At 44.5% G+C, this 21,250-nt stretch overlaps 1 long non-coding RNA gene across 6 annotated transcripts in view; it reads right to left on the bottom strand.

The window, feature by feature from the left end:
- LOC138807139 (uncharacterized) overlaps window positions 1-2,514 on the bottom strand; it is a 40,588-nt gene extending 38,074 nt beyond the window's left edge. For all 6 annotated transcript variants that reach the window (XR_011366057.1, XR_011366058.1, XR_011366060.1 and 3 more), the window contains exons 1-3: window positions 2,482-2,514; window positions 2,176-2,253; window positions 408-770 (exon numbers count right to left, since the gene is read on the bottom strand). This is a non-coding gene — a long non-coding RNA (uncharacterized lncRNA). The remainder of the gene's footprint in view (window positions 1-407; window positions 771-2,175; window positions 2,254-2,481) is intronic.
- Between the last annotated feature and the right edge of the window lie 18,736 nt (window positions 2,515-21,250).

The raw sequence follows: 21,250 nt of genomic DNA, 5'->3' as shown, positions 1-21,250 counted from the left end.
TCTTAGGTATCTCTGGGAAGGTATGTGGAAAAGAGATTTCCCAAATAGAAAAGGGACCCTCTGGACACTGGTGGCTCATGCCTTTAATCCTAGCTACTCAGGAGGCTGAGATCTGAGGATCACAGTTCAAAGCCAGCCAATGCAGGAACATCTGTGAGACTCATCTCCAATTAACCACCAGAAAACCAGAAGTGTGCTGTGACTCAAGTTGTAGGGAACTGAAGAGCTCAAGATCAGTCCCCAGACCCAGAGCTCAAGTCGCATGACTGACAAAAAAAAGAAAGAAAAAGAAAGAAAAGGGAACCCTACTAGATTTTCCATGCCCCACTGTGACCCTTGAGGAAATTAGATTAACAATACAAGCTTGAAGTCATTCACAAAACCTCACACAAGTTAGCTGATAGTACCTTGCCAGTTGCCAGGAGTGGGAGAATTTGACGGCTTCTGCCAAACAGAGAATTAGGGGCTTCGTAAGTGACCTTCATGTCTCTATGTGGGTTGGAGCTCCTCATTCACAAACTGGTCACTTGGATGAAGGGTAGCCTAGCAACTTCTCTATTATCCTTTTATTGTTTTTCTTCTTTTTTTTTTTTTTTGCTACTGTTATGCAAGAGTGGCACAGTGGATCTGGATTGGCAAAGGAGTTTTGTGACATGGAAGTCTGCTCTTCGTGATCCTATTTAAGATATTCATTCTGGTCATAGATTTACCAGAAAGAGTCACTTTTTATTCCCATACCTATTTACTTCTCTGAGGCAGAAATGTTTACTCTACATGTGGAAAAAAGAAAAAGAAAAAGAAAGTGTTAGAAAGAAGGCAGTTCTGTGGGTTTTTGAAACAGTTGACTCAACTTCTTGTGGTTCAGCCCATTATTTGTTGTTATTGATGTGGGGCTTGAACTCTGGTCCTGGGTGCTGTCCCTCAGCTCTTCAGCTCAAGGCGAGCACTCTATCAGTTGAGCCATAGTGCCACTTCCAGTTTTCTGGTGGTTTACTGGAGATAAGAGTCTCACAGACTTTACTGCCCACGCTGGCTTTGAACCAGGATCCTCAGCTCTCATGTCTTCTGAGTAGCTAGGATTAAAGGTGTGAGTCACCAGCACCCAGCCAGACTGTTTATTTTTTAGGCGGGTTATACCCTCACTCCTAATTCCAGCTTAATTTTTTGAATATATTTTCTAACTTCCCTATTACCTTACCCTGCCTATATTATCCCAACTATGGTTTCTTTTGAATTGTTAATAGATTGCAGAAAATTTAGTAGAAATCATATCTTGAATTTGGAGGGTAAGCTCATGCAAACATGTTTGCCAGTCCTGGGGATTGAACTCAGGACCTGAGCACTGTCCCTTGATCAAGGCTAACACTCTACCACTTGAGTCATAGCTTCACATAGCTTTTTGGTGGTTCATTGGAGATAAAAGTTTCATGGGCTTTCCTGCCTGGGTTGGCTTTGAACCACAATCCTCATATCTCAGCCTCCTGAGTAGCTAGGATGACAGATGTGAGCCACCAGTACTTGGCTCATATATTGAATTTTCAATGTGAATCTTTTCTCAGGCTGATGAATGGGATTTTCTCCTGCAAAGCTGAGAAGAGACAGTACCTACAACTTCAGATCAGCCCAGCAATTCTGAGTTAATAACTAACCACTCTAGCACACTGTTGCTAGGCAAAGATATCCAGTAGTCAGGGTGAATTAAACACATTTTCCAACACACAACATTTTTGCTTATAATCATCTTTTCACATACAACTCCATCACACATTAGGGAGCACCTGAGAAAACTCAAACAAGGCTGGGGAAAAGAAAAAAAGACAATTACAATTCGGGCACTGATGGCTCACAACAGTAATCCTAGCTACTCAGGAGACTAATATTTGAGGATCATGGTTCAAAGCCAGCCCAGGCTGGAATGTCCTTAAGACTTTTATCTCCAATGTACCACCAAAAAGCCAGAAGTGGAACTGTGGCACAAGGGGTAGTATACTAGCCTTGAGTAGAAAAATTCAGAAACAGAGCCCAGGTCCTGAGTTCAAGCCTCAGGACCAGAACATGCACCCGTGCGTGATTGCGTGCATGCATGCGTGCACATGTGCACGCACGCACGCACACACACACACACACACACACACACACACACACACACACACACACACACACAAAATGGCTCACCATTTCCTTCCCAAGATACCTGGCTCCAGAAAGCACCACAGCATCACTATTTGCAGTGCCCATGAGACAATCGACATCCTATAAAAGACAAGTGTTGTGTTTAGATCAAATGTTTGCTCTTGTATGTAAAGCATGGTTACCTTGACAATGAAGGCCACCCGTATGAAGCACTAAGCACTGTCCCGTATGAAGTTTGCCATGTATGTCAATTCACTTCATCCTGGCAGTAATTAGCTTGAAAGGAAAGCTATGATGCTCTCATTTAACAGAGCAGAAAGTTGAGAATGAAGGAATACAGGATCTTACTCATAAACAGTCCTTAAGATGGTGACAGGCCTGTAGCCTGGGTAACCTAGTTCTGAAATCAAGTTCCAAAAAGAATGTCCTCATTATAATGACCTCACAATTCTAGTTGACCAAGAACTCAGGGAGGGGCAACGATGTGTGCCAGGGGAAGGCAGCAAATGTGATAATCTTGGTGATGGGCTGGACCTATCAGTTGTGAAATAACCAAAAAACAACTTGGAACACATAGGAGTGAATTCAGCAGGAGCATCTGCTCCAGGTCTCAGCAGGAAACAAATGCCCCATGGAAAGCCCAGTACTAGTAGATCATGCCTATTATCCTAGCTATTCAGGCAGCTGAGGTTTGAAGATCAAGATTTGAAGCCAGCCTTGGCAGAAAAGTCTGTAAGACTCTGATCTCCAATTGATCAAAAAGGAAGAAGTGGAGCTCTCTTGAGTAAATCAAAACAAGCAAGAGAGACTCAGAGTCTAAGTACTTGTACACCCCCCCACACACACAAACAAATTCAGTTCACTTTTGTGAACCAACTGGAAGAAAGAAGTGATGGGTAGGAGATTAAAGAATAAACAAGGGCCACTGAGCCACATGGAGATTGGCAGCAAAAGAGAGCTGTGGATTCCCCGAGGTCAAAGGAGATGAAAGCTCAGAAGAAGTGCTATCAGAGTCCACAGAGAGTCAGATTTGTGCACCAGGGGCCCTCCATCAGGGGCCACAAAGATGGAACCCATGATGATTACCAGTGTCACACTGAATCAAGAAAGCACTAGAGAAGCGCCTAGGCCTCCTTCCTGCCTCCCACCGACCCAACCCAGCCAAACACATTCAAGTGTAGTAGTTCACTGGCCCCTTTCCATGTGAGACCAACCAGCAAAACTCATCCAGGTGAAGTGTTCTAGAAGGACCAATCTCCCAGGAGAGGAAATGGGTCAGAAGAGCTTCAAAATAGATTTGGAGAGAGCTGAAAACTCAATTATATAAGACAGCTTTGGCCGAGGAATGGTAACCCAGTGGAAACTTTCACTGTAACCTTCACCGTACAATGTGAATGGTTGACACCCGCAGAGAAAGGAGAGGTTCCCCAATGCCCCACTGAGCAGCATCAAGCAGAGAAAATTAAAAGATTCTCTTCATTTGAATGAAGGTCAAGCACATCTCTACCAAATCTGTAGAAGAGTGTGCTGTAGCATACTGCTTTATTTTGTTGTTGTCTTCTCTGGAGGCTGGCACTGGGACGTGAACTCAGGGTCTGGGCTTGTCCCTGAATCTTTTTTGCTTGTTTGTATGTTTTGCTCAGGGCTACCACTTTTCCACTCGGGCTACATCTCCATTTCTGGCTTTCTGGGTTGATTAATTGGAGATAAAAATCTCATGATGGAGCTGGGAAAGTGGCTCAGTGGTAGAGCATTTGCCTTGCATGCCTGAAGACCTGGGTTCAATTCCTCAGCACCACATAAGCAAAAAGAAAAAAGCCGGAAGTGGCACTGTGGCTCAAGTGGTAGAGTGCTATACTTGAGGGACAGCGCACAGCCCAGAGTTCAGGCCCCACCACTGGACCCCCCCCCAAAAAAAAATTAAACAAAAGAAACCACCAGAAGTGGAGCTGTGACTCAAGTGGTAGAGTGCCAGCCTTGAGCAAAAAATAATTCAGGGACAGTGTCCAGGACTGGTACAAAAAGAAAAAGCAAGAAAACAAACAAAAAAACAGCCAATAATAAGCAGAAAGCCCACAAGGGTGAAAACAAAGATGGGATGAATAAATCTTTTCAATGCTAACAAAGCAATTGTTCCCAGAGAAGGATAAATGAGTAGATAAACCTACTGGGAGCTTCTATTCTGGATGCTTGGGTCTCTGCAGAGAACAGAAATTTTAGAAGAAGAAAAAGCAAAGAAAGATGGAAAAGGAAGTAGGAGGCGGGCTTCACTCTGAAGCTTCACCTCTTCCTCTTCCTCCCTGTCACTCTAATGCCTCCAAGTCCATTCATCCCCAGGACCTAGGTTTGCTCAGGTAAGGGATTTGCAGAGAAAGAACTCTCCCATCTCTCCCCTGTTTCTTGTCTGTGCTTTTTGGTGGATTAACTTTGTTGGTCCTGAGTAATAGCCTAAAGTTCATCTGTCATGCAGCCATCAAAGATAAATAAAACCAGGTGCCAATGCCTCACACCTGTAATCCTAGCTACTCAGGAAGCTGAGATCTGAGGGTCACAGTTCAGAGCCAGCCTAGGCAGGAAAGTCCATGAGATTCTTATCTTCCATAAACCACCAGAAAACCAGATGTGGCGCTGTGGCTCAAGTGGTAGAGCACTTGCCTCGAGCTGAAATGCTGAGAGACAGTGTTCAGGTCCAGAGTTCAAGCCCCACAATCGGCCAAAAAAAGAGATAAATACAAGAGTCCTGTGTGCTGAAAGTAAAAATGTTAAGCAAAAATGGAGGAGGTCTGCACACACCATGAGTGGCCTAATTACTGTTGTGTTAAAATACTGGGGGGAAAAGAATTTATTAGATTCATCCAAATAAAATGTTGAAGTAAGCACTCAGGAATCTTAAGAACGATCATCTCTGAGGTAAATGAGACGCCATGACATAGAGATGCAGAGAACGCCTTGTCTTTTGTGCCAGTACTAGGATTTGAACTCAGGACCTTGCACTTGCTCTTGGCTTTTTTGTTTCTTTTGCTCAAAGTTGGCAGTCTACCACTTGAGCCACAGGGCCACTTCATATTATGTAAACAATGCCTACTCTGTCTGTGGTGGAGGCTGTGTGACTCTGATACAGTCACAAACCTTATCTGGGCCTCATGTACTTACTTCTAAGGTAAAATGATTGCCTCCATCAGGTGTTATAAATGATTGGGCCATCAAGTATGAAAATGGCTAGACAGGTCAAGAGGACTGGAAATAGAGAGTTCTGGGCAAGTGCAAAGCAAGGTGTATACACATTCATGTGCACACACACCTATGCATACACATGCACACACACACACACACACACACACACACACACACACACACACACACACACACACTGACACTGGCGGACAGAAATTTCTCTGTATCCAATCACAGGCCTCCTGGGAATTAGCCTCAGAGACCATTACCACCTAGTGGGTGCTGAAGTATGTTCTCATTAGACTCAACATGTTATTTAGTTAATTAAATGCTCTCCTTTTGATGACATTAATTAGACCTATTGCTAATTCCTCAGAAACCAAAATCAAAACAAAAAGGGAAAACTTTGCTTCTATCCCAAGAAGGCTCAGTAGAGCAAAAGAAAAGTCATTCTCTCTCTCTTTAGCTTTGTCTCTGTCTCTATCTTTCTCTCTGTCTCTGTCTTTCTGTCTGTATGTCTGTCTCCCTCTGACACTCTCTCTCTCTCTCTCTCTCTCTCTCTCTCTCTCTCTCTCTCTCTCTCTCTCTCTCTCTCTCTCTCTCTCTCTCTCTCTCAGACAGAATTAGTTCAAATGGGGCCAGAGTGAGGTGCTAGTGGCTCACACCTGTAATCCTTGCTACTCAGGAGGTGTAGATCTGAAGATCACAGTTCAAAGAACAGCCCAGGCAGGAGAGTCTGTAAGACTCTTATCTCTGAATGAATCACACACAAAAAAAAACCCTGCAGAAGGGAAGCATATGGCTCAAGTGGTAGAGTACTGAACTTTGAAAGAAAAAGCTAAGGGACAGTGCCTAGGCCCTGAGTTCAAGCCCCAGGATTTATACACACAAACACACACAGTTCAAATAATACTTGAAGCAAATTAAACTTCACGCAGTCATTTTTCCTGTGAAGATGTGATAAGGTGTTTTGACTGAGATGAATATGGCATTCTGTGTAGTATTTTAGAAGTTGCAATGGAATGAAATACGATTTCTCTCTGAGGGAACTACAGATCTAAAATCTAAGAGTCAAAATGATGGCCAAGCATTGAAAACAAAAGGACAAACCTGAGGCAAACCCAAGGCTAGACAGACTTGACCCAAGATTCCCATGAAGAACCAATTTGCAGACACAAGTGGCCAAGTCTACAAGACAAATTTTCTTGTGTGTATGTGCTAGTACTGGGACTTGAACTCAAGCCCTCCAACTCCATTTGGCTGTTTTGCTCCAGGCTGTCACTCTACTGCTTGAGCCATACTTCCACTTCTGGCTTTTGAGTGGTTCGTTGGAGATGAGTCTCATGGACCTTTCTACCAAAGCTGGTTTGGAAACCGTAATCCTCAGGTCTCAGATTCCTGAGTAGCTAGGATGACAGGTGTGAGCCCCAAGAAGATAAGGAAGGCTGGAAGATAATTCATTGAAAGAGGGAAGGAAGACCTGTCTCTCTTGCCTGGTAATCTTGAGTAAAAGATCCCTTAAAAGGACCAAGTGAGCCCTCAAAGAGATTCAGTCCTGATGCTAACAAAACCAACATGGAAGCAACATTTGAGATTCTAGTCCACCAGGTCTTTCTGCACAGAAGAACCGAGATCTGAGTGTTCAAAGCCACCATGGATGGTGTGGGGACAATGTTATCATTTAATGGAAGACGTGTTGGAGACTGCAAACAGGAACAAGTCACACAGGATCCAGCAACCTCTGGCTCACAGAGGAGAAGGGTCAGCATCACGGACAGGGCCCTGTGCTCTGCAGCTTGACATCCACCTGCTGCCATCTGCCAACACTGCCCTCCACAGCTGACTCCTATTTGCTTAGAGTTTCCAGAAGAGTCCTAATTCTCAGCAAAGGAACCAAATGGGACAGCTAGTCTGTATCCTAGCAACTCAGGAGGCTGAGATGTAAGGATCTCAGTTCAAAGCCAATCCAGAGCAGGAAAGCCCATGAGATCCTGATCTCCAATAAACTACTCCAAAAAATTCTCAGAAGTAGAGCTGTGGCTCAAGTGGTAGAGGACTAGCCTTGAGCACACACAGGTTCAAAGACAGCTCCTGGCCCTGAGTTCAAGCCCCAGGACTGGCAAAAAAAAAAAAAGACTAGTTTCATTTTCCAGAGGCTATTATTATCAACCCTATCTCCACCCCAGTTGCAGCAAAAATATAGAAGAAAAAACCCGATTCCATTAGTATCAAGAAATCTACATTACAACACCAGATATGTCATAGAATTTCTGTATATTTGGGTGGGAGAGGCAATCACTACTTCTTTAAGTCTCGATTTAATCCTCTAGGAAGTCATCGGAGTTTGGAGTGGGGGTGTGTAGTACACTGACATTTTTCTACCTTAGTATCATAGTCTTTTATGGTTCTGTACAGTGAGATTCCTCTAAAATTCTAATGAGACCTGGAGGCGGTCTCATCAAAGTTATCAATTGGGAAGACAATGATCATCTAGGCAGGTTGTCACAGAAGAATTTCATCAGCCTAATAATTCATGGGTCAATTCCAGTATTTGTATTTACCTTGGGTGATCAAAAGTACAATAAGACTTTTAATGCTGAGCCGGGTGCTGGTGGCTCACGCCTGTAATCCTAGCTACTCAGGAGGCTAAGATCTGAGGATCGCGGTTCAAAGCCAGCCTGGGCAGGAGAGACCGTGAGACTCCTATCTCCAATAAACCACCAGAAAACCGGAAGTGGCACTGTAGCTCAAGTGGTAGAGCGCTCGCCTTGAGCTGAAGAGCTGAAGGACAGAGCCCAGGCCCAGAGTTCAAGCCCCACGGCCGACCAAAAAAAATAAAATAAAAGACTTTTAATGCTGAGAAATCCTGATATTGAGTACCTGGATCAAGCCATACCTGAAGCCAAAATAGTCTAGATTTTATCATTACATGTGTCAGTCAACTTCCCTCCCCCTGCTTTTAACTTCTGTGGGTTTAAAAGTTCCCCATTCTTGATTAATACTGCTGCTTTCCAGTTGTTTGTAACTGTGCCATCCATCCAGAAAAGAAAATTGCTTCCTCAGCCTAGATCTGGATTTAGATGTTTTTCGCAGGTTTTCGTTTATATAGGTCAAGAGACACAACGTGGTCTATGTCAAGAACCTACAAGTCTGGATTGCAGAACTGAGATGACCTTTGGGAGAGTCACACTGAGCAGTTCTAATGAGCAAGTGTTCTTTCCTCACAGGTTTAATGGCAGAAAGCTGTTTCTGCATCCCATAATATAGCATTGTGGAAGTTGGCAGAGAGGCCTCTCTGCCAGCTGATCAACAGACAGACAGACAGACAGACAGACATCTCAGAGAGGTGCCGATGGAAGGTTGTGGACAACAGATAGTTGGAGAGGAGGGACAGCCATCAACTGAAGGCCTACTGTGTGCTGCCCATCCACACAATGATCCTGACTATGCAGCGGGCTCATTCACAAACTGTAAAGGTGACGTTCAAAGTCAGAGATATCAAGTAATTTCCCAAAGTCAATGGTTAAGTCTGCATCCGATGAGCATTCTGCCATTCAAGCCACTTTCCTCTATGAATGAAAATAACTCTTCTTATAATTCCCTTCCTTCTTTCTTTCTTTCTTTCTTTCTTTCTTTCTTTCTTTCTTTCTTTCTTTCTTTCTTTCTTTCTTTCTTTCTTTCTTTCCTTCCTTCCTTCCTTCCTTCCTTCCTTCCTTCCTTTTTTCCTTTCTTTTTCCCTTCCCCCCTTTTCTCTTTTCTTTTGTCAGTTTCAGGGCTTGAACTAAGGGCCTAAGTTCTGTCCCTGAGCTCTTTTGCTCAAGGTTAGCACTCTATCACTTTGAGCCACAGATACACTTCCTTTTGCTGGTGGTTCATTGGAGATAAGAGTCTTATTGGCTATCTTGCCTGGGCTGTCTTTGAACCTCGATACTCAGATCTCAGCCATCTGAGTAGCTAGGATGAGAAGCATGAGACACCAGCATCCAGCCAAACTGTTATTATTACACCTCTCAAACATAACTGTGTCAAAAGAGTGCCTTCCAAATTGTACCTCACCTTTGCAGCTCAGACGGTTTGGCTACGCTTTAGATAAATACCCATGGCCCTATGGATTTGGACCAGCCAGAGTTGGAACTTCCATGTCTTTCCACACTGCACTAATTATCCCCAGCAATATTTACTGTTTATCTATCTTCAAATTTTAATGACAGAGAATGCCTGCCCCCATTGTGATTTAAGGCACAAACACTCCCCTTGACAAACATTCTGATCAACTTAATACTGCCCAGAGTAATGCTTAGATGCTTTTTTGGCAGAACTGAGATTTGAACTCAGGGTCTTGCATTTGACAGGCAGGTACTCTATCACTTGAGTCACACCTCCAACTCTGGTACACAGATTCCTAAAAGGTTCACCTCTTCATTCCTTTCAGGTTTTCGGTAGAAAGCAATCACTACTTCTTAATTTATTCTTTTTTTTTTGTCTGTGTGTGCCACTATTGGGGCTTGAACTTGGAACTTGAGCATTGACCCTGAGGGTATTTTTTGCTCAACGTTGGCATGCTACCATTTGAGCCAAAGCTCTGCATCCAGTTTTCTTCTGGTTCATTAGAGAAAAGAGTCTTACAGACTTTCCTGCCTGGGATGTCTTTAAACTATGATCATAAAATCTCAGCCTCCTGAACAGCTAGGTTACAGGTGTGAGCTACTGGTGCCTAACTATGTTCTTATAATAAGAAATTCTAGGCTGGACGCTGGCGGCTCATGCCTATAATCCTAGCTTCTCAGGAGGCTGAGATCTGAGAATCGTGGTTTAGAGCCAGCCCAGGAAGGAAAGTCCTTGAGACTCTTATCTTCAATGAACCAGCAGAAAACCAGAGTGTTGCTGTGGCTCTAAGTGGTAGAGTGCTAGCTAGCCTTGAACAAAAGAGCTTAGAGACAGAACCTGGGCCTTGAGTTCAAGCCCCTTCACTGACCGCCCCCCCCCCAAAAAAAGAAGAGAAAAAGAAAAAGGAAGGAAGGAAGGAAGGAAGGAAGGAAGGAAGGAAGGAAGGAAGGAAGGAAGGGAGAAAGAAAGATGGAAGGAAGGGAAGGGTAGGGAAGGGAAGGAAGTTAGGGAGGGAGGAAGGAAGCAAGCAAGCTAGGAAGTTTTCACATAGGTTCTGAAGCCTCTCCTGTTCTTGTCTCTGCTCTGAGATTGCACTCTATTTCTCTGAACCAGAGGAATGCCTGTTCTCTCCTCTCCTATTCTCCTCTCTGCTTCTGCTCTCCTTGGATTTAGGAGTATTTCTGGAGTGTTCTCTGCCCCTGGCTGAGCAGGTCAACACAGCCCTCTGCTTTCTCAAGGTGATCTCAACCCCGCAGTGCCTCAGATTAAGAAAGGAGAAGATGAGAGAACAGAGGCACCTCTCAGGAGCTCAGATTCCCCATCAGAAGGGGATGGGGTTTAGACTACACAAGGCCAAAGGCCCTCACTTGCTCTCCCAGGCTCTCCCATGACTATCACCACACCTAGCTATTCACTCATAAAAACTGTTGGCAGTCAAGAATGATGCATGGTGGGAGAAGTAGATGTTTACCTGGGCTTTGGGCTGGTCTTGTCCTCCCAGGAAGGCCACATGGAGGGCCACATCTCTCACCTCACAGAAGAACATGATGGCGTCCTTCCTGGAGCAGCATTTCGAGCTCCTCTACTCTCATCTCTAGTGTGAGCAAGCCAGAAGAAGGGTTTTCTTTAGAGGCTGGCTAGCAGAGGCCATGCTTCCATCATATCCTAGATCTTGGCAAAGCCATTACTCCAAAGACAATGTTCTATGTCCCATCTTACAGTCCATAAGTCTATTTATAGGTAAGAATAGAAATGAATATTACCTTCTGCGAACCGTGGCTTATGTCTGTCATCCTAGATACTCAGGAAGATGAGGTCTGAGGATCCTGGTTCAAAACGCGACCAGGCAGGAAAGTCTGTGAGACTCTTATGTCCATTGAACCACCAAAAGAGCCAGAAGTGGAACTGTGGTTCAAGTGGTAGAATGCAAGCCTTGAGTGAGGAAGCTCAGGGTCAGTATATAGGGCGTGAGTTCAAGTCCTCATACTAGAAGCAATATAGATAGATAGATAGATAGATAGATAGATAGATAGATAGATAGATAGATAGACAGACAGACAGACAGACAGACAGACAGACAGACAGACAGACAGACAGACAGACAGATAGATAGATAGATTGATAGATAGATAGATAGATAGATAGATAGATAGATAGATAGATAGATAGATAGATAGACAGACAGACAGACAGACAGACAGACAGACAGACAGACAGACAGACAGACAGACAGACAGACAGACAGACAGACAGACAGACAGACAGACAGATAGATAGACAGACAGATAGATAGATAGACAGATAGATAGATAGATAGATAGATAGATAGATAGATAGATAGATAGATAGATAGATAGATAGATAGATAGATAGATAGATAGATAGATAGATAGATAGATGAAAAATTGAAAATTAGAGAGAGACATTGGAACCTGGCATGTACTTACTTTGCAGTTCACTCTTCATTCTGGCAATAGGGAGTGATTGAATACTTAGGAGGAAGGAAGGGAGGATGCTGTAGAAACTGGAGTCTGGCAACCATGCTCAGCTTATGACTGGAAGGTGCATGGAGACCAGAGGCAAAGAAGCAGGCAGGAGGTTGCCTCATCTTCTCTCCCAGGACTCTGTAACAAGGCATTGATTTAAGGCAGCACATAGCTGCCACTGTTGGGAGAAAACAGAGGGGGAAAAACAGATGTGAGAGAATTCCAAATTCTTTCTTCAGATTTTTTTAAGTGGGCTAAAATTTAATGTGAGCGTTAGGCACTGGTGGCTCACACCTGTAATCCTAACTACTCAAGAGACTGAGACCTGAGGACCATGGTTCCAAGCTAGTACTGGCAGGAAAGTTTGTGAGACTCACTTATCTCAGATTCACAACCCAAAAGGTGAGAAGTGGAGCTGTGGCAAGCACTAGCCTTGAGTTAAAAAAATGAAGGGACAAGGCGCAGGCTTTGAGTTCAAGCCCTGAGACTGGCACACAGAAAGAAAGATGATGAGGAGGAACAAGAGAAGGAGAAGAAAATGAGGAGGAAGAGGAGGAGGAGAAGACAAAAGAGGGGAAGAAGGAGCAGGGAGTAAGAGAGAAGAGGAAGGAGAGAAAGGTGGGATGAGGAGGGAGGAGGAGAAAGAAGGAGGAGGAGGAGAAGGAAGAAGGAGGAAGGAGAAAGAAGGAAAGAAGAGAAAGGAAACAGGAAGAGGAAGGAGGAGGAGGAAGAGAAAATGAGGAAGAGGAAAAACAAAGAAGGAAGGAAAGAATGAAGGAGGGATGGGAGAAGGGAGGGAAGGGAAGGAAGAAAAGCTAGGAAGGGAAGGAGGGAGGAAAGGAAGAAAGGAAGAGAGGAAGGGAGGGAGCTATGAAGGGGGAAGGGAGGAAGGGAAGAAAGGAAGAAAGGGAGGAGAATGCTTTGTCTCATTTTCTTTACTAGACCCACTATAAATCAACAATCAGTGTTGTGGGGCTGATCTGTGACCCTACAGTCTGGCAGGAGCGCCCCCTCTCTGTCATGAGAAGACCCTGTAGGATGTCAAATCTTCTGCTGATAAAGGTAGAAATCGAGCTTGCAGGTTTCCACCCTAGGGGAGCTGTGCATGGTGCAGTCCCTCTGTCTCACAGCTTCAGACTCAGGCTGAGTGTTATTACTGCCCATATATTTACCTTCCCATAGGGTCAATGTGCTGATGGAGGTGGTTTTGCAGGGCTGTGGAAACCCCATTTCTACTTCACATGATGATAGAGATGAGGATACCTCCTAAGAGCATGCACGCTACTATCATTACCTGAAGAACTCAATAAATGCTTTGCACCACTTGGAGGGAAGGCAAGGACTATAAAACTCACCCCACAGCTCAGCCATCAAGGTTTCAAAAATGAGTGTGGGGTCACAAAAGAAGTTTGAGAAAGGCCTGACTTTTGTACTCCTCACTTCCACTCAATATCCCCTAATAGCTCAATCGCTTCATAAAGAGAATTCCAACAAGTAAGAGCTAATTCAGAGATTAGAACCATGATTGCATCTATTATTGTTTTTATTTTGTGCTTGTCCTGGGGCTTGAACTCAGGGCCTGGCTAATATCCTTGGTCATGTTTTTTTGTTTTGTTTTCTTTCCTTTTTGGTCAATCATGGGTCTTGAACTCAGGGCCTGGATGCTGTCTCTAAGCTCTTTTTGCTCAAGGCTAGCGCTCTACCACTTTGTGACACAGCACCACTTCCAGTTTTGTGGTGGTTCATGAATCCCATCGACTTTCTTACCAGGGCTGGCTTTGAACTGCAATCCTCAGATCTCAGCCTCCTCAGTAGCTAGAATTACAAGCATAAGCCCCCAGGGCATGGCTGACCAACATAATTTTGAAGACCTGAGTTCTTTCCATTTCATTTCCATATAACTAACCTTAGTCTGGTGTCTAATTCCATGTGATTCCTAAGTAAAATACAAATTAGAATTCATAACAGCTTATGCTGTTAGCTCCAGGCTATATATTTGGAAAGCTGGCTTCATGAATCTTTTTATTCTAGTACTCAGAAATCACAATGATGGCCTGGAAATAATAACAAGATACAGAGGACAAGCTGACACTTTTGTTCACAGTGTGTTTAATTCTTTTCAGGAGAATGAGATAAAAATCCTAGAAAAAGCCACGCACCGGTGGCTCATGCCTATAACCCTAACTACTGAGGAGGCAGAGATCTGAGGATCACGATTCAAAACCAGCCCAGGCAAGAAAGTCTGTGAGACTCTTATCTCCAATAAAGCACTAGAAAAACAGGAAGTGGTGCTGTGGTTCAAGTGGTAGAGTGCTAGCCTTAAGCTGAAGAGTACAAGGACAGCGCCCAAGCCCAGAGTTCAGGACCCATGACTGGCAAAAAAAAAAAAAAAATCCTAGCCATCATCCCTTCTCCCTCTATCTAAAGTTCCTGGCCTGTTTCCTGGTCCTCATGTGATTTCACATGGTAGTTCTTAATCTACCTGCTTAGTACTCAGAATGTTTTATATCAGAGATGCAGAAAGTGAGATCGCTGTGGTATGAGTGCACACACACACACACACACACACACACACACACACACACACACGAGTTCACACGCTGAACACGTAATCCCCATCCTCTCAGTGTTAGAAGGTGGTGACTTGGGGAGGTGTTTATGCCAGGAAGGCCATGACCTTGTGGAGAGATTAATGCTATCAGAAAGGAATCTAAGGGGAGTCTGACCCCTGGTGTCCATGTTCAGCAAGTGTCCATCCCCTTCCAGAAGATGCTGTGTTCCAAGCACCATGTTGGAAGCCAACTGTAGCATCATCTGACAATTGAGCCTCTGACAACTGGGCCATGAACTAATCTCCATTTTCAAGGCAACAAAACACAAGTTTCTCTTGTTAATATAGTGTCTAGCTTCTGGTATTTTGTTATAGTCATACCAATGGACTAAGACGACAAAGATGGGTCCCAGAGCCATGGGGTACACTGTGGAGGCTCTCCTAAATATCTAACAATGTGCAAGTGGATTTGGAATGCATACAGGGCCCAAGCTATTAGGCACTGGGTTCTGCGAGAATAAAGTGGTAGGGAGGGAAAACAAATGTGTTCTCAGCAGATGTAGTCAGGACTTAAAATCAGCTGAAATGGACCCTCAGTTAGACATCCTGAGCAAAGTGTGAGAAAGAAACAAGAGGAAAGGCCAGCCTTGCTGTGAACTTGCAACGATGCTGGGTGAATTCTGTCCCTCTCCTCGGATGCTGTAGAAGGCAGAATGTGTGGGGTAATGCTCTGGAATCAGGCAGGAGAAATCTCTCCAGGCAGCAAAGGTTCAGGAACCTATGTGGCTTCTCTGAACAGCTTCTTGTAAAATGCAAGAAGAGAGGAATGATCAAATGATCTGAAGCCTAGAATTTACACTCAGGAGGGAATGAGCATGGAAACATCTGGAAAGTTCAGAGACAGTCCATGTAAAGAGACATAAAAGCATGTTCAAGCTGAGCACTAGTGGCTCATACTTGTAATCCTAGCTACTCAGGGAAGCTGAGATCTGAGGATCACAGTTCAAAGCAAGTCTGGGTATACAAATCTATGAGACTCTTAGCTTCATCTAATAAGCCAAAAAGCAAAGCCAGAAGTGGAGATGTGGAAGTGGCGCTGTAGCTCAAGTTGTAGAGTGCTAGCCTCGAGCTGAAGAGCTGAGGGACAGCACCCAGGCCCGAGTTCAAGCCCCACGACTGACAAAAAAAATTGCTTCAGAAGTGGAGATGTGGCCCAAGTGTTAGAGCACCAGTCCTGATCATAAAAGCTAAACAAGAGCTCAAAGTCCTCAGTTCAAGTCTTAGTACCCATGCAAAGAGCCAGAAAGGGGGGTGTGGCTCCAGTGGCAGAGCACCAGCCTTGAGCGAAACAGCTAAATGAGAGCACCAAGTCTTGAGTTCAAGCCCCAAGACCAGCATGCACACATGCGTGGATACAAGTGTGCGTGCACACACACACACACACACACACACACACACACACACACACACACACTCACACACACACACACATACACATACATACACAAATGTGCTGAGAAAAGCAAAGTTGTAACCAAGTAACCATATGGAGATCAGCAAAAGATAGAAACAAGCTTCTAGAAGGCATGCCAGAGATTTCTAGGGTTACCTATCCCCTCACAGGCTCAGAGTACCTGTGGGACATACTGGGCTCATTACCCAGAGTTTTTCTAGTTTCTGATCCCCACTTTCTGCCACAGAACTCCTCTGCCATACTCCCAGCTCTGGCTCCAAGGGCCAAGATTTGCCTCAGGCCACCACAACGCAAGCCTTGTTTATAAAATGTCCACATACAGTGAATTCCAAGGCAATCTGAAGGTAGGAGCTATGGAGGCATGGCTTCGTCTGGCCAGATTTCAAAGGATGCTTGCAAAAGCCTTGAGGACCAGGCAGGGTCCTACTTCAGGGACAGAGCTGCTATAGAGAGCAGGCTGTGACACTGGAGTCTTATCAAGATCTCTGCTAGGACAATATTGAGAGGACTGATGGAAAACCGGCTACACACACACACACACACACACACACACACACACACACACACACACAAACAAGCATAGAGCTTCAATGTACAGCCTCAACCTAAAGAAGTCATAGGCATGAAATTTCAGCATGAGCAGAAACTTGAGCATGACCAAGGAAAGTCTTCCTGAGGCCTTGAGTGTCCATGAAATGGAATTTCATTAAGATGACTCATCTCCAGCTTTGAGATTTAATGTTGCTTACTCTGTTGGATTTGGGAGACTTAATGGCTATTCCTTTCTTCTGTTCTATGTAGCCCTCTAGAAATGGGGATGTCTATTCTATGCCAATCCGCCGTTGTGTTTTAGAAATATACATTGGGTTCCGCTGGCATACAACCTCAGAAGGAGCATGATTTAAAGCTGGTCTGTATGTGACTTAGGTCATACTAGGGATTTTAGACTTTAAAGTTGATGCTGGAATAAGTGGCGAAATTTACTTTTTTGTGGGTGGAGGGATAGGGAATACTAGGATGAAGTTAATGTATCTATTTTGTTTTCTTGGGGGGTTTTTTTTGGTCATGGGGCATGAACTCTAGGTCCAGACACTGTCCCTCAGCTCTTCAGCTCAAGGCAAGCACTTTATCACTTGAGCCACAGCACCACTTTTGGTTTTCTGGTGGTTAATTGGAGATAAGAATTTCATGGACTTTCCTGCCTGCGCTGCCTTTGAACCATGATCCTCAGATCTCAGCTTTCTGAGTAGCCAGGATTGCAAGTGTGAGCCACTGGAGCCAGGTGAGTTAATGTGTTTTGCAAGTAGAAAAGACATGGTTTAGGGGCACAAATGAGTGCCATTGTATGAATGTCTGCCTTACAAAATATGTGTCTCCCTCTACCCTCCCCAGTGCACGGGTGGGGGGGAGAGGAGGCCGTCACCTGTTAGGAACCATTTGACCATAAAGGCTGCCATTATTAAGGGACATGACAGAGTAGAAAGTTATATGCTAGACAAAGAGACAGTCTAAGATTGAGGATTCATTTTAGCACTTTATTGTCCAACATTGAAATTAATATTTTATGTTTGTTTAACTTCATTTAGAGATATAATTGATTGCTGGCCACTAATATCTCATTTCTGTAATCCTAGCTACTCAAGAGGCTGAGACCTCTTGCTGTTCAAAGCCAGTCTGGACAGAAAAGACTGTGCAATTCTTATCTCCAATTAACCAGTAAAAAAAGGGCCAGAAGTGAGGCTGTGGCTCAAGTGGTAGAGCACCAGCTTTGAGAGTAAAAGACAAAGGACAGTGCCCAGGTCCTGAGTTCAAGTCTCATAACTGGCACCAGGAATAAACAAATTTTTTAAATGTCTTAAATATATAGTGATAGAAAAGCAAGAGGACAAGAGTGGGAAAAGAAAGAGGACAAGGCCAATGGGACTGGAGAAGAACATAGAGATTGCTAAGCATGAACTCCATTGTTTGAATGGGCAAACAAACAGCCAGGAGACAGAAACAAGGTCACAGAGCTGATGGAGATTCTAGTCTAGCCCATGCTGTCTCCCGTCTCAGTGCAACTGCATTATGGTCAGTTACAGTGCAACCCTGCTGTGCTCAGGACAAGCAGCAAGCCCTACCTCTTCTGTGTACATGCAGACTTCCAGGTTGTGTAGGTTAAGGACCTGGATGGTAAAGTGGATTTTCAGTTCCTGGTTGTCTGGAAAGGAACTCACCAAGGCTAAGTTTATTTCTGCAGAAGAATGCACCATCAGTCAAAAAGCTGGCAAGCAACCGCACAGAGCAGGCAGGCTGGCTGCTCCCTTTTTATCCCAGATCCAGGAGGCCCCACCCCTCTGCTCCCATTGGCTGAGATCAGGCTCATAATGTGGAAAGAGATGTAGATGTAATTAAAATTCAAGGAGCTTCTCAGGTGCTGAGGAAAAGGAAGTTTGTAAGTAAAGTGTACATAACAAGGGCCAAGCCACCTGGCCAAAGCAGGGACACTTCAGAAAAAAACACCTGTAAACCTAGCTACTCAGGAGGCTGAGATCTGAGGATCACAGTTCAAAGCAAGCCTGGACAGGAAAGTCAATGAGAATCTTTATCTCCAATAAACCACCAGAAAACCAGAAGTGGCGTTATGGCTCAAGTGGTAGAGCTCTCACCTTGAGCTGAAGAGCTCAGAGACAGCACCCAGGCTCAGAGTTAAAGACCCATAGTGGACAAAATGGAAAAAGAAAAGAAAAATCGCTCAATATTAACAGAAATGAAGAAAACTCCTTTGATAGAAAAGACTTTTTCTCACATTAGTGCTAATAGCACATGTCTCTAATTCTAGCCACTCAAGAGGCTGAGATCTGAGGATCAAGGTTGAAAACCAGCCAGGGCAGACAAATCCATGGAAAATTTCTCTCTAATTAACCAGAAAAAGGTCAAAATTGAAGGGGTCAGTCGAATGGTGGGTAAAGCACTAGTCTAGAGCAAAACAAGCTAAGCAAGAGCATGTGGTTCAGAGTTCAAGCCTCATTGCCAGCATAAGCATATTTCTTTGTCTGCACATTTAATAGATCTTTGGAGGAGAGAAGGGTGAAGGGCAAAGTCTGAGTTGCAAGTAGCCTGCTTCATGCTATAACAAAGCCTGATCCTTGGTCCTATGTGTGTGGATGTCCTTGAGCTGCAGGATGAAGTGGGCCACAATGGTCACCTGTGTGTACAGACGTGTGGTGCACGCCATAGGAAATGCATTGCTTCTGCCCTTCTACGTGATGTCTCTGCATTTCCAAAAGATCAGAAACAAAGGGAAGATGACAGGAGCAGAGAGAGAGAGAGAGAGAGAGAGAGAGAGAGAGAGAGAGAGAGAGAGAGAGAGAGAGAGAGAGAGAGAGAGAGAGAGAGAGAGAGAGAGAGGGGAAGAGCGAGCACTGCAGAAACAATGCCTGAGATGCAGAACATTAAAAGGCAAGTCATATAAACCAGCAAACCTGCACCACCACAGCCATAAAACACCCACGCCTGCCATCATACACAGCCATGCACCCCACCTGGCCGCACTGCTCCACATTCTGAACCAGGCTGTTCTAGAGCCCATGTTATAGTTCCATGGAGAGTGTGAACCCATACTTAGCCAGAACCTGATTGCTTTCCTCCTCCTCCTCCTCCCCTCCCTCCTCCTGCCACCCAGGGTAGGCCCCACATGCTGAGATGGGAAGGAAAGAGGAAAGCAGCCTTGGTCTGTCACCTTTATGATTTTCCTAGACAACAGGACAACAGCACTTGGAATTTCCTACCATCCATCTATCCTCTCTACCAACCACCTTCTCCCACCTGGGCCACATCCATTCTCACATGGCCAGGGCCTCCTCTGCCCACGAGCTGCTCCTCCCAGGTGCACTGCTATTTCTTCGGTCCTGACCCTTCTGCAGCTTCTTTCCCCAGCAGCTACCACAACCAAGCAGCACCCAGAAGACCTGGTTTTACTTAGCACTTAGGGACTGTCGTGAGCACCTTGCTGAGGGCTACACCTGCACTGCCTTCAGTAATGTATGACAGGTACTATGGTTCCAGTGCTGTAGCATTGACAATCAGTAAACCAAGACAGCTAGAAGGAGATCGAGGCGTGTAAGTGAATGGTCAGACTCTGTTCCCTTTTGTGCAGGTTTGCATTTTAACCAGAATCACAATTATCTTCTTTGGGGAAAAATAAATAAATAAGTAAATAAATCTTATGGTGGAATTTTTAATTTATACTAGTGAACTGACAAGGATCTATTGACCAAAGTGATCTCTCTGGGCTCCTTGAAAGCAGTGCTAGAACCATCTGAGCCCCAGGAAATATCTACTTCTTGCTGAATGGAGCCCCTGAACATCATCCTACAAAATTAAATTGGCCAAGATCCATTTGATCTTACAGAAACTGTTCTGGCTCCATTCATGGGGGTTGCAAGGTCAGCCATCCATTGTGGATCTAGAAGGGTCTAGAAGGTCTTTATCACAGGAATGTTATGAAGTGAGGAGTGGACATGAGGTGGTGGAATGGAGGGGTGTGGAACAGGTGACATGAAGGGCAGGCAGGCTCAGCCACTGGCTGGTTGTGTGTGTCACACTAAGCGAATAGCCTCACTCAATGAAACCTCTTTGCTTTCTCTGAAAAATTGTGAATCATAATGGTCTCCTCCCTCTGGAGGAGTCATGAGCATTGAACGAACTAGTGACTGAGAGTATGAGAACACCCTTTTGAAATTGTAAGGTTATATGTATATGTGTGTGTTTCTGAAGTGTATAGAGTTATTAAATTTTTTTGTCAGTCATGGGGCTTGAACTCTGTGCCTGGGTGCTGTCCCTCAGCTCTTCAGTTAAAGGCTAGCACTTACCACTTGAGCCACAGCCACTCTGGATTTTCTGGTGGTTAATTGGAGACAAGAGTCACGGACATTCCTGCTTTGACTGTCTTCAAACTGTGATCTTCAGATCTCAGCCTCCTGAGTAGCTCGGATTATAGTGGTGCCTGGCAGAAAATAAGTTTGTTTGTTTAAGAAAAGCATTTGCTCCTTTAGCCTAGAAATTCTAGCACTAAGAAATCACCCTGTAGAAAGAATCGCATGTGCTTTCATTACTGAGCTACCACTGTGCTATTTCAGATCCTTTTTAAAAGGCAAAAAAAAAAAAAACAAAAAAACAAAAACTAACCTGGAAACATCATAAACTGTCTAACTAGATAAATATATCATGGAGCTAGCTGGGTGCCTGTGGCTCATGCCTGTTTTCTGAGCTACTCAAGAGTGTAAGAAGTAAGACTCGTAGTTCCAAGCTAGCCAGAGCAGAAAAATTCTTGAGGCTTTTATC

The sequence above is a fragment of the Dipodomys merriami genome, unplaced genomic scaffold (assembly GCF_024711535.1).
Source record: "Dipodomys merriami isolate MVZ:Mamm:240054 unplaced genomic scaffold, mDipMer1.0.p SCAF_1007, whole genome shotgun sequence".
NCBI lineage: Eukaryota > Metazoa > Chordata > Mammalia > Rodentia > Heteromyidae > Dipodomys > Dipodomys merriami.
The sequence above is the reverse complement of the archived record's forward strand: the minus strand, read 5'-3'. Positions and strand labels throughout refer to the sequence as shown.